We start from the raw sequence: 12,123 nt of genomic DNA, 5'->3' as shown, positions 1-12,123 counted from the left end.
AGGCATGCAAGGGGAAGACGACTATGTTAGAAACTGAAGGGTTACAAACAAGGCCTTTGCAAAAGATCCAAACGCCAGGAGATAATAAACCAACTCCAGTTTTTATAGATACTGCTCCAGCACAGAGAAACCCAACTCCTACTGATAATAAGCAGATTCCAATGGCCAAAGAACTAGTCCGCTCCAGTCCAGCAAAAATATGTCAACTCCATTCTAAGAAGCTTGTGCGTCTCCTTGCATCATGAAATTTTATAGCATGCTGATCATGTTTTCTACATGTTTCTTAACCATCACTCTTTTAGAAAATAAGCTTAACAGATAGAAGAATTTCTGCACTTGTATCATATGTGAGGATAGACTCTTGCAGGAATTCTCTGTGCTCCAATGCAGATGTAAGTACCTGGTGTATATCACTATATTTTTACATCAGCATGTATTTTGTTAATCGGCATGAATCCAACCTTTATCTAATCTATATTTAGTTGTAGCAAAATGTATGATTAAAGGCCAGAATGTTGATTTTTGTAAGGAAAACTGCCTGGTAGTTTTGCGTCCTGAGCTGCATGAGTGTACTATCTCATATCAGTGGGTTTGAATACTTTGGTTGTGCAGTGGGGTTTCAGTGTTTTTTTACTGTGTTGTCCAGTCATATCCCTAGCTCTTACATCATACTCCCTCCGTCCAGATTACATGTCGCAGAAATGGATAAAACTGGATGTATCTAGAACTGAAATACACCTAGACCCATCCATTTATTTCTGGATGGAGGGAATACATGTCAATATGTCATGCCTTTCTATTCTTCAGTACCTATTCCATCTCTGCTGTAGCATGTTTTATAACTGAAGCACCATTCTTCTATATAAGGCATGCAAGGGGAAGATATCATGTTTTATAATTTGAGGGATTACAAACCAGGTCTTTGCAAAATATCCAAACGCCAGGAGATAATAAACCAACTCCATTTTTCATAGATACTGCTCCAGCACAGATAAACCCAACTCCCACTGATAATAAGCAGATTCCAGTTGATAAAGAACTAGTCCGCTCCAGTCCAGCAAAAGAATGTCAACTCCATTCTAAGAAGCGTGTGCGTATCCTCGCATCATGAAATTTTATAACATTCTGATCATATTTTCTACATGTTTCTTATCCATATCTCTTTTAGAAAATAAGGTTAAACGATAGAAAACTTCCTCCATTGGGATCGTATTCGAGGAAAATATCTTGCGGGAATTCTCTGTGCTCCAATGCTGATGTAAGTACCTGCTGTATATCACTATATTTTTACATCAGCATGTATTTTGTTAACCGGCATGAATCTAACCTTTATCTGATCTAAAATTAGTTGTGGCAAAATGTTAAAGGTGCTAATGTTGATTTTTGTAAGGAAAATTCCCTGGTAGTTTTGCATACTGAGCTGCATGAGTGTACTATCTCATATCACGCACATTACTGAATTGTAGTGCTTCTCTGGTTGCCCATTCATTCATTGTGTCAATGTTGCTTTCGTATTACCTTACCTGGATGATGACAGTTGTGCCATATTGTGTTAATTTGGTTTAGGCTTGTTGCCCAAACGTTCATTGTGTCAATGTTGCTTTCCTATTATCCGACTTGGGGCAATGATAGCAATGCTAGTGTGTTAATTTTGTGCAGGTTGCTGAAGATAAGAAGACAAACTATGAAAACAGCAAGGCAACCCCATTGTTTCTTTCCAATAAATCTAGGCTAGGTAATATGGCAATAACTCATGATTAATATGTTTGGTTCCCCTCCTAATTCATGTTATGATGCAGTGGTCGAGACACTCTCCACTATCAATAATACAAGCCTGCCAAAATCACCATCTGAATCTGTTCAATATCCTCTGTCTCGAATGCAACGGAATAAATGTATGTTTGTGAACCAATTAATGGCTGAAGCAATGATGGAAATGGTGGATGAATCAGAGGTGCAGAGTCGTGTGACACAACAACTGATGAATGTTTTCAGAGACAGTGTAGAAAAGCAGCAAGAACTTGCCCACATGCTTATGGGCGTTATCTGTGCTGAGGTTGCAGATTGTTACGTTGTAGATGGTTAGGTTCTGCTCATTTATTTGCACTGGCATCAATCTTTGATTGCCCGGTCGATGTAATTTCCTGTAATTTATGCTGGATGTGCAATGTTATTCCATATATGCCGTACCTTTGCTTGATCGGTTTTGGTCCTGTGCATAATTGCTCGTCGTAATGGGCTCAAATTATCTAATTTGGCCTAAAGACATGTACGAACTTTAGTGGGCCCATTAAGTTAATGGGCCATTACTAGGCCGAAAGTTAATGTTCGGCTCTCTTACCTCCCGGGTCTTTAACAGGCCGACATCGAAGCGGGCAACCGGTGGGCCCAATTGATTTCACGGGTCGTTAACAGGCCGTTACTAAGTTTGGGCTACATATGGCCCAACTATACTGTAGGCCTTTAGCAGGCCGAAAGAGACAGCGGGCTTGTACTGGACTATGAAGAGCATGGGTCGCTAAGAGGCCGAAAGTCAGGTCGTATTGTAAATGACCCAACTGTGTTGTGGGCCTTTAGCAGGCCGAAAGAGAAACCGGGCTGGTATTGGACCATAAAGGGCATGGGTCATTAAAAGGCCAAAACTAAGGTCTGACTACAAATGGCCCAAGTCAATTATGGTCCGTTAACAGGCCGAAAGGCACACATGGCCGGGAATTGGCCCAACACTTAAATAGGTCGCTAAAAGGCCAAAACTCAGGTCTGACTACAAATGGCCCAACTGATTTGTGGGCCGTCAACAGGCTGAAAGAGACACCGGGCCGGAAATTGGTCCAACACTTAAATGGGCCGCTAAAAGGCCGAAACTCAGGTCCGACTACAAATGGCCCATCGGATTTTTGGGCCGTCAACAGGATGAAAGACACACCGGGCCGGAAATTAGCCCAACATTTAAATGGGTCGCTAAAAGGCCGAAAGATGTACATCCTAAAAATTGGCCCATCCATTGAATGGGGCCTTAACAGGCCGAAATATCATCGGGCTGATATTGAGCCCAAATATAAAGCGTGTTAACACGCTCGAACTGACCATGGGCTGCAATGGTTTATAATCTTTAACGGGTCGTTGATGGGCCGAATTGGCACATCTCGTATGGGCCATGGGCTTAAATGGACCTCACACAAGTAGGCCTTATATGGGTTGGCCTGCTAATTTTAACTGGGCCGGCCTTTTTCACCGGAATGGGCCACTGTTGGGCCATGCCACGTGTCAGCCTATCATAGGCGCCTCCTGTCCAATGAGTGGATGACATCTGTCCCAATGGTGAGGCAACACGTGTTTCCTGCGGCCAATGATGATTTTACACGTGTAAAATCCCCATTGGTCTGGGCTGTTAACGGGTTATCGGATCCAAAACCGGACCCGATAGCTTAATGGCGTTCCGTTACGGTGGATGCCATGTGTCGGTCACCGTTGACGAAAGCACTTCTGTGACGCACGATTTATCGCCATGGAAGTGGACACTTCCGTGATGATAAATTTGGTCATGTCATGGAACACTTCTATGACAGCACAGGTATGACTATACTGATTCTGTCATAAAATCGTCATGGATGTACATGCATGACAAAAAACACGACCTACTGTGACAAACACGTATCATCACTGAAGTGTATTTTTTTTTAGTGTAATTAACTCAGTTAGTTAACTGAGTCACTGACCAGTGGGCCCCACTAGTCAGGTTTAACCTAGACGACGCCTGTTGACCTGCTGAGTTCAGCATGATCTAATGCTGACGCAGTAAACATTTTTTGGAATTAAAATAAATCAGAAATGATTTATAAATTTCAGAAAATGCTGTAAACTTCTAAAATTCATAGAAATAAATCTATAACTCAGGATGAAATAAGTTATATATGAAAAATGATCAGAAAAATCCGATCTATCCATCTATATTGGTTTCATGCACGTTTAAACAACTTAACCCTGCTGTTTAGATCAAAACATGACAAAGCACCATTTAACTCCATAAGATGAGTTTGGGGTTGAACCTTTGGTTAAAAATGTCTCAAACCCATCTGGTTGTAGTTGCATTAGCCCAACACACTCATTTTGCCATGTCATGATCATGCATCATAGTGTGCATTGCATTGATCACGTTTCCTTCTCTGTTGCCGATATTTGTCCCCTCTCGAGAGACGTGGTTCCGACGATGTCTTGGATGACACTGATGAAGAGTTATATCATCTTCAGAAGTGCTAGGCAAGCAAAGCCCCCTTGTTCATTCTGATACAATACCATTCTCTTGCTGTTGCTCTCTTTTACAGCATTAGGACAACAACGATTCAACTGTTAGATGCTGCGGCAGTTGAACCCCTTTCCTTTGCATAACTTGTAATTACCATAGTAAATAGATGAAACCCACAACCATGAGTAGGAGTTGTTTGAGCCTTGATGTGCCTACTAATTCATGCTTGTTTGTCATGCCTGCTACTGCTTAGGGTTGAGTCAGGTCTGATTCATCGGGGTTGAATTGGAAGGGTGATGAACATGTCCTACTGTGTGTGAGCTAAGTGTGTGAACATGATTTGGTAAAGGTAGCGGTGAGAGGCCATGTAGGAGTACATGGTGAGTTGTCTCATTGAAACCGTCCTCACGAACTGAGTTCTGTGTTTGTGATCCATGAACAACTACTACAACGCGTTGGGCCTTGAAATATGACCCCACTCGACTTATTAACCGCCCCTGTCCTCTGTCCAAGAGTTGCAAGTAGTTTCTGGTGTTTGCAGTCTGCTGGAGGTCATGCGCAGTGCTGACTCGAGGGATGGGCTGTGATGCGGTAGGCACGTGGCACGGTGTAACGGGTGCCCGTTTGGTGTCTCGGGAACCCTACACACAATGTTCGGGGCCGTATGTGGAAACTTTGGCCGGACTCCCTACGGATGGAACCTGAATATGCGATAAACCTGGACTAGGGACTTGTGTGGTTAGTCAGGTCGTGGTCTACACCCACGTCGGCTTTCGCTTGAATTCTGCCGAGCACATGTCGTGTGCAGACGCTAAGTGGTGGAAACATGTGTGAAGAAGTACACCCCTGCAGGGTTATAAATGATCTATTTGAATAGCCACGTCTGCTATAAAGGACCTCTGGGTTGCCTATATAGTTCATAGACAAGTGAAAGTGGATACTCTAAAATGCGCAAGATAAGCGTGAGTGCTATGGATGGCGTTCTCATAGGGAGATGGGAGCAGATCCATAGTGGTGTATTGATATGGTGAATATGTGGACTCGTGTGCGCCACCTCAAAAGAGTTACTTGCCGTCATAGTTCAGGTTAGCCATTGGGTCAGAGCTGGCTTGCTGCAGTTAAACCCCACAATCCCGTTGTTGATACTGATGCATATGTAGTTAGTTCGGATGTATGTCTTGTTGGGTACATTTGTACTCACGTTTTCTTAATTTATGTTTTTGCAGAGAGACTTTTGTCTCACTAGTAGTTCCTCATGGACTTCAACATTTAGCTTGTTACCTCAGCTACGATCTTGTGCCCTCGGTAGGATCTTGTAGATAGTCAGGCTTCTCAGCCCTTTCCATTTGTAGTTGTCTATACTCAAACATGTTATGCTTCCGTTGTTTGTATGCTCTGAATGTTGGGTCATGATACCCGTGATTGTAATACTTGGCTTCTCGGAGCATATTGAATAAATACTCTGAGTTGTAGAGTCTTGTTGTGATGCCATGTTGTATTTGCACATATCGAGCAAATTGTGTGTATGATTATTGAAATGCTTGGTATGTGTGGGATCCGACAACCTAGTTGTTTATTCTTGGTAGCCTCTCTTACCGGTAAATGTCTACTAGTGCTTCCACTGAGCCATGGTAGCTTGCTACTGCTCTGAAACACTTAGGCTGGCTGGCATGTGTCCTTCTTCGTTCCTGTGTCTGTCCCTTCAGGGAAATGTCACATGTTGTTCCTTTAAGTCCCTGTAGCTTGCTACGAATTGGGTTCATACGTTGTTGATCGACACATTCGTTGCTGGGTCATGTATGCCTCCCCCTGTAAGTTAGCGCCACCTTGGGTTTATGACTAGTCATGTTGGCCCGGGTTCTTTGTCATATGGATGCTAGCGGTACTATCATATACATGAGCCAAAAGGCGCAAACGATCCCATCCCAGGTAAGGTGGCACCCATACCGTGCATGATGCCCAAAGTGATATGATGTGTTTCATGCTAGATCAGTGTGACTTAGGATTGGGGTCCTGACAGCTTGCAAAAGCCTCTAGTCGTGATGCCGTGGTGGGCTCAGCGATGACCTTTGTCTCTCCGTCCTCGCGGTCTTGGTCATGTTGCACGGGAATGGAAACCTTTGGCTGCTTCCTCGGGACTCCGCGCCTGCCGCTTGCCTCCTTTGCACCAAAGAGGAAACTGGTACACTGCGCCCATTGGCGCCCGCCTAGCCTCGATCATCATGGCTCACGTCACCCGAACCTCACGAGGTGAGCCTTGCATAGAAATCTCTGCTCCTGGGAAGCCAGCCTGAGGAGACTAATCCCTTTGGAGGTCTTGGTGTCGTCCGCCTCGCGAGGCTTGGCTCCTCGCGAGGGTCTTGAGTTGTCGATGTCGAAGCTGGGCCGTACCAGGCCATCGATGGGGCCACGCCGCGGGCCGCATACAGGCAAGTCTGGGTACCCCTTTTCCCAGAATTCCGATAGTAGCCCCCGGGCCCAAGGCGTGCTCGGACTTGGCTTCCAGGCGTAGCCAAAGGGAAAGTGCGGAGTGCCGCGGGCCCTAACCGCCTGCGTCCTTGGGCGAAGCATGGCGATTGATGGGACATGGGCGTCTCCGCTTCCCCATGCTGCCTCGGCAACTATCCGACTTGACGAGTCGCTGCTGCATGTAGAGAAAACCATCATTGCGTGGGATCATGGAGGCCGGCGATTGGCCTCCTTCTGGTTATAAATGAGGGGAGGGGCAGAGACCCCCTCGCTCGTCTCCATCTTCTTGTCGCATGTTCCCTCTTCTTCTCTGTCTTGCCGTGTCATCCATAGCGCCAATCAGAAGATTCTTCACAGCGGAGAAGCGAAAAGCCCCTCTAGAGGAGCCTAAACCACTTACGCTGAAGAAGAGGTTTTGCCGTCCCCACGACGCCGGCGCAGGGTAGGGGGTGACCCGGCCATGGTACTTGTGGCCTCCGCCTGGCTTCTCACTTCCCTTGTACGCCCGCGCGCAGGACGACAATGGCCACCGCCATGCGATTCGGGGCAGTAGCGGGCAGGCCGAAGTCGAGCGGCCACCAGGGCCGCGAACTCATGCCGAGGGAAGCTCGCCCGAGTCCATGCTGTGGGCGGCAATGATGTGTCGCTCTTGGATCCTATTTCCGAGGTTCTTCACCGACGAGATGCCGCTGAGGGGGACACTTGAGCTGTGGCCGCAACACGCCGGGTACTGCAGCTTGGCCACCTGAGCAGAGGTTGAGGTAGTGCCTCCGGCGATATCTTCATGACCCATGGATGGGGCGAGGTTGCTCGTGCCTGTCGCGCAGAAGGGGCTCTCGCCATCCACTTCAAGTACGACGGCGCCTCCACATTGTTCTTCAAGGTCTTCGATGGGGAGGGCCGGCAGCTGGAGTGCTGCCCCAGAGGAAGCAGCCCACGAGGCACGGCTGCGAGCATCGAGCCCGCCTCCAACTTCACCAGTGTCCCCTCCAGCAGCAGCGGCGACTCCTGGAAATCTAGGGACTCTCCCAAGCCCAGCGATTCTCCAGAGTAAAACAATGATAGCTACGTGCTGCCAAGCTCTCGCCGCGCCCGGAGCACGGCAACAACATCCGCTTGGTGTCGCTGGTGATGCCCATCGGCCCATTCCTTCGAGGTCTTCCTTCTTTTGTTTCCTTATTCGGAATTATGACAAGCCCCGTGGGTATATGTAAAAAAACTATAATGCTTTTGTTTCAATGTTATCCTTCCTAGTACTGCATTGAAATTGCGTATCCTGCTCCGGCACGGTTCCCCTTTCCGTCTCGAGGTAGCTCAGTGCTCTACACCGACAAGACCTAGTCCTCAGGCAGGCTTCAGCCGTCACTGGAATGCCAGGTCACGGTGACGTGGTCAAGGCCAGGAGGTGAGCGGCCTGAGGTCCGGCGAGAGCTCCTGAGGTGCGATGCTCAAGAGGTCCCCTCTGGCGTGCAAGCAGCTCCCTAAGGGCTGGAAAGGAAAGCGACATTGCCCGAGCGAGGCAGCGAAGGTTGTGGGATTGAGTCGTAAGGTTCACACTGATATGAGTGAGTGACTTATCTTAGTGAGCCTGCAACAATTCCCTTGCGCGGTTTCCATTTGTGCCTTAATGGTGGCGCCTCTAGGTAGGCCTCGCTACGGCCATCCCCCTTTCTTGCTATGTCCTCAGGTCCCGTCCCTCGAGCGAGGCTTAGCCGCCGCAGGTATGCCGGGTCACAATGCCGTGGTTAAGGGCAGGGGTGAGGGCTGGAGAGCCAGTAGGAGCTCATGAGGCGCGATGCCCAGGAGCACCCCTTTAACGTGCAAGCGACTTGCATGAGAAGGGGGTGGCCGTCGGGCCTGCCCTTAGTTAAGCTCTAGATATTCCTGCGAGTTAGCCTGTGGAGGAGAATACATCCCCAAACCGTGATTGCTGCCTATCGATTGATCTTTCCGTAAGAATATGATGGCACTAAGGACCTAGTGAGGTAACGTGCGCGAGGCAGGCCGCGAGCCAGAGCTCGATCTCTCAGATTTGTCACCATTGCAGGGACGGACCCGAGCACAAGCATCGTGCCAGCATGTGTATCCCCCGTTGGGGGATGAGCAAGAGGCAAGTCAGCAATGCGGGGAGGCTGCGAGGGGTAATGAAACTTGGAGCAAGCAGGTGATAGTCATAAAGCAACCCATGGAAGAAGGTGAGCCAGTTCTAATAAATGCAAGAAGGATACATGCCGCAGGGACAAACCCACATGGCTTGGGGATAGTGCAGCCCAAGGGGCGCCCCCAAATAAACGAACTAAAAGATGTCACCTGGTACCATTGCTGAAGAGGTGTTGGAGCAGTAGAAGACGTGTGTTGCAGAAATCGCTCCTCATGAGCTGCCTTGGCCTTGAGCCTCGAGAGGCTCTGGAGGTCTGGGGGGTTCGCGAGGATCGATCGCAATCTCCACGTGGATCGCCTGGCGCCTGGCATCCTGATCCGCCAGGACACCCCGCATGTGGCGCTGGGATGCAACAGCTGCGTTCAGCAAACCAAAGGGCAAGCGAACGTAGCTATGAGGGGGACCTTCACATCGGCCAACACGGGACGGCCAGAAGAGCTCTTGAGACGCGACCCTGTTGAGCCCTGGGATGTCGATGCAGACGCGCAGCTCCCCGTCCTCGTCTGGGCAAGGAGCCGCGGCTAGTGGTTGGCGGCAATCGCCCCGCATAGCTCTCGCCTCCCGAATCTCCTTGGCTGCCTTGGTGATGAACTCCTGAGCGCCTAGTGCCTTGCGCTCTGCTTTCTTCATGGAAGCGCGCTCTGAAGCATGCCTCCATATGTTTCCCGAGTGCCTCCCTCGTGATGTTGGCCAGGTCAGAGGCCCTCCAGAGAAGAGCCCCTGAGCCGAGCCTGAGAGGGGCGCCAGGCGTGCTTTCCTATGCGAGAGGGGAAGGCACCCCGTCCACGGATGCAAGGCTTGAGGGGGCACCGCCGGACGCCCCATCCTCCTGGGATCCCTGGTGGAGCAGATCCTTCTTCTTCTTGGGAATGGCCTCAGGAGGGAGGACGGCGCCCTCGTTGTCTGGGTTCTCAACCGAAGTAGCCTGGTAGGCGCGCTCGAGAGAGCACACAGTGTCCTTTTCATCGCAGGCGACCATGATGATGCCGCAGTTTCCTGGCATCTTGAGGACATTGTAGCCATGGTGCATTACCGCCACGAACATGGCAAGAGCTGGGTATCCGAGGATGGCATTGTACATCAGGCGAATGTCAGTGATGTCGAAGTCGATGAGCTCGGTGCGGTAGTTGTCGCGTTTTCCTAAGGTGATGGGGAGGCAAACCGGCATGATAGGATGCGTGAAGCCGTCGGTCACTCCTGAGAAGGGCTTGGTAGGCTAAAGCTGGTGATACGACACTCAGAGCTTGTTGAACGTCTGGACAAAGAGAATGTTGAGCCCTGCGCCGCCATGGATGAGCATCTTGGTGACGAGTACGTTGTTGATGATGGGCGAGCAGAGCATTGGGAGCGCACCGGCTGTGGCTGCGCACTTGAGGTGGTCGGAGGAGTCGAAGGTGATGGCGTACTAGGACCACCTGAGTGGGTGCATCGCCTCGATCTTGGGGAGGGATGCGTTCACCTCACGCACGATCTTCCTGAAGATGCAATGAGAGGCCGGGGCCTGGGAGCCGTCCAAGATGTAGGCGATGGCACGAGGCTCTTGGAAGCCCCCAGGCCCCTCGTCCTAATGGTGTTCTTCATTCCTTCTTGGTGGTGGTGCACCGGGGGAAGGCCAGCATTGTCTTGAGGTCGGTCCTCGCGAGGCTGATCCCTCTAGGCACCCTTGCAAGGTCGGCCCTTCTAGCGGTCCTCCCGAGGCTGGTTGCGCCATTCCCGACGATGGTCGCGGTTGTCCCAACATCCTTCACATTGGCAACATCCGCGGCCGTAGATTCGATCGTTGTGCTCGGTTCGACGATTGAGGCGCCCATCACGGATGGCCCTGAGCTCCTGGAAGTCGTTGGTGTTGTGGTTGTGCATGTGGTGGAAGATGTAGAACGGGCGGCTACCCTTGGATGACTGTCAGCGTCCTGGATATGGGGGTATCTAGCCCTGCCTGCCTGCAGCCCACCACATGGCTTCATCGATGGCCTGGTACGGCCCAGCTTCAGCATCAACAACTCAAGACCCTCGCGAGGGGCCAAGCCTCGCGAGGCAGACGATGCCAAGACCCCTGAGGGGATCAGCCTCCTCAGGCTGGCTCCCGAGGGGTGAAGAGTGCTATGCAAGGTCTACCTCACGAGGCTCAGCTGACGTGAGCCATGATGACCAAGGACAGGCGGGCGCAGAGTAGGTTTCCTCCTCGGTGCAAAGGAGGCAATCCACAGGCGCGGAATCCCGAAGAATCAGCCAAAGGTTTCCATTCTGGTGCAACGAGACCAAGACAACCAGGACGGCAGGACAGAGGTCATCAACGAGCCCACCGCAGCGTCACGACCAGAGGCTTTTTGCAGGCGAAGACTACTTTTGTCAGGATAAGTTGTACTACTTGTCCCCTTTCAAATCCGGCCGTTGTGGGATCCCTTCCCGCCAACATTTCGGAAGAGGACCAAGGCCACTATAAATAGGACTAGCCACCACAATAGAGCCAGGGCAAGTCGAATTAGCTCACACCACACCAGCTCCCTTGAGCTGAAGAACACCTCACCTCATGAGGCCAAATCATCCACTATGCTAGTTCTTCCTCAGCCCTCCGAGGCATTCCACCAAAACGATGGAGTAGGGTATTACACCGCAAGGTGGCCCAAGCCAGGATAAACTATTGCGTCTCTTTGTCTCTTTGAGCTTGTCGCGCTAGGCTTAGGAGAATCGCGAGTAGGCAGTCTGGGTAGGTTGGGATCTCCGCACGCACACCAGAGTTCGAACCTCTCAAGGGTTTGCGGATCCCTAAATCCGACATTTGGCGCGCCATGTAGGGAAAGAGAAAGACCTCCACTCTGCTCTGCTCGTGGCCCGCGCTCCGCCGGGGGCGACTGACCGTGGGGGGCGCGCGGCGCAACCTTCTCCACTGGCGCCGTGGTGAAGCCGCGCCGCCGCATGATCCGCAAACTACGATGCAGCAACTGCTCCACACACACAGGGAACATGCGAACTTGTGGGCAGCGGTCATCGTGGCCCAAGAGATCTTAAAGTGTAGGCTGCTAGAAAGTGGCTGCAACACCTTGCTAGAATGGGTCGCCGAGCTGCTGGATGTGGCGTGCAGGGGGCGGCGCCGTTCTGCACCCTGCCCACGTCACAGGCGGTGCTGGGGGCGCGCGCTCATCGCTGACACAACTGCGCGCCCCTCCCAGGGCCCCTGGAGAGCCTCTCGGCACTGACCAGCCCCATGGAGCAGCCCGCACCCCTCCAAACGTACTACCACGGCGCG

Source organism: Triticum aestivum, chromosome 1B (assembly GCF_018294505.1).
Source record: "Triticum aestivum cultivar Chinese Spring chromosome 1B, IWGSC CS RefSeq v2.1, whole genome shotgun sequence".
Lineage (NCBI taxonomy): Eukaryota > Viridiplantae > Streptophyta > Magnoliopsida > Poales > Poaceae > Triticum > Triticum aestivum.
The sequence above is the reverse complement of the archived record's forward strand: the minus strand, read 5'-3'. Positions refer to the sequence as shown.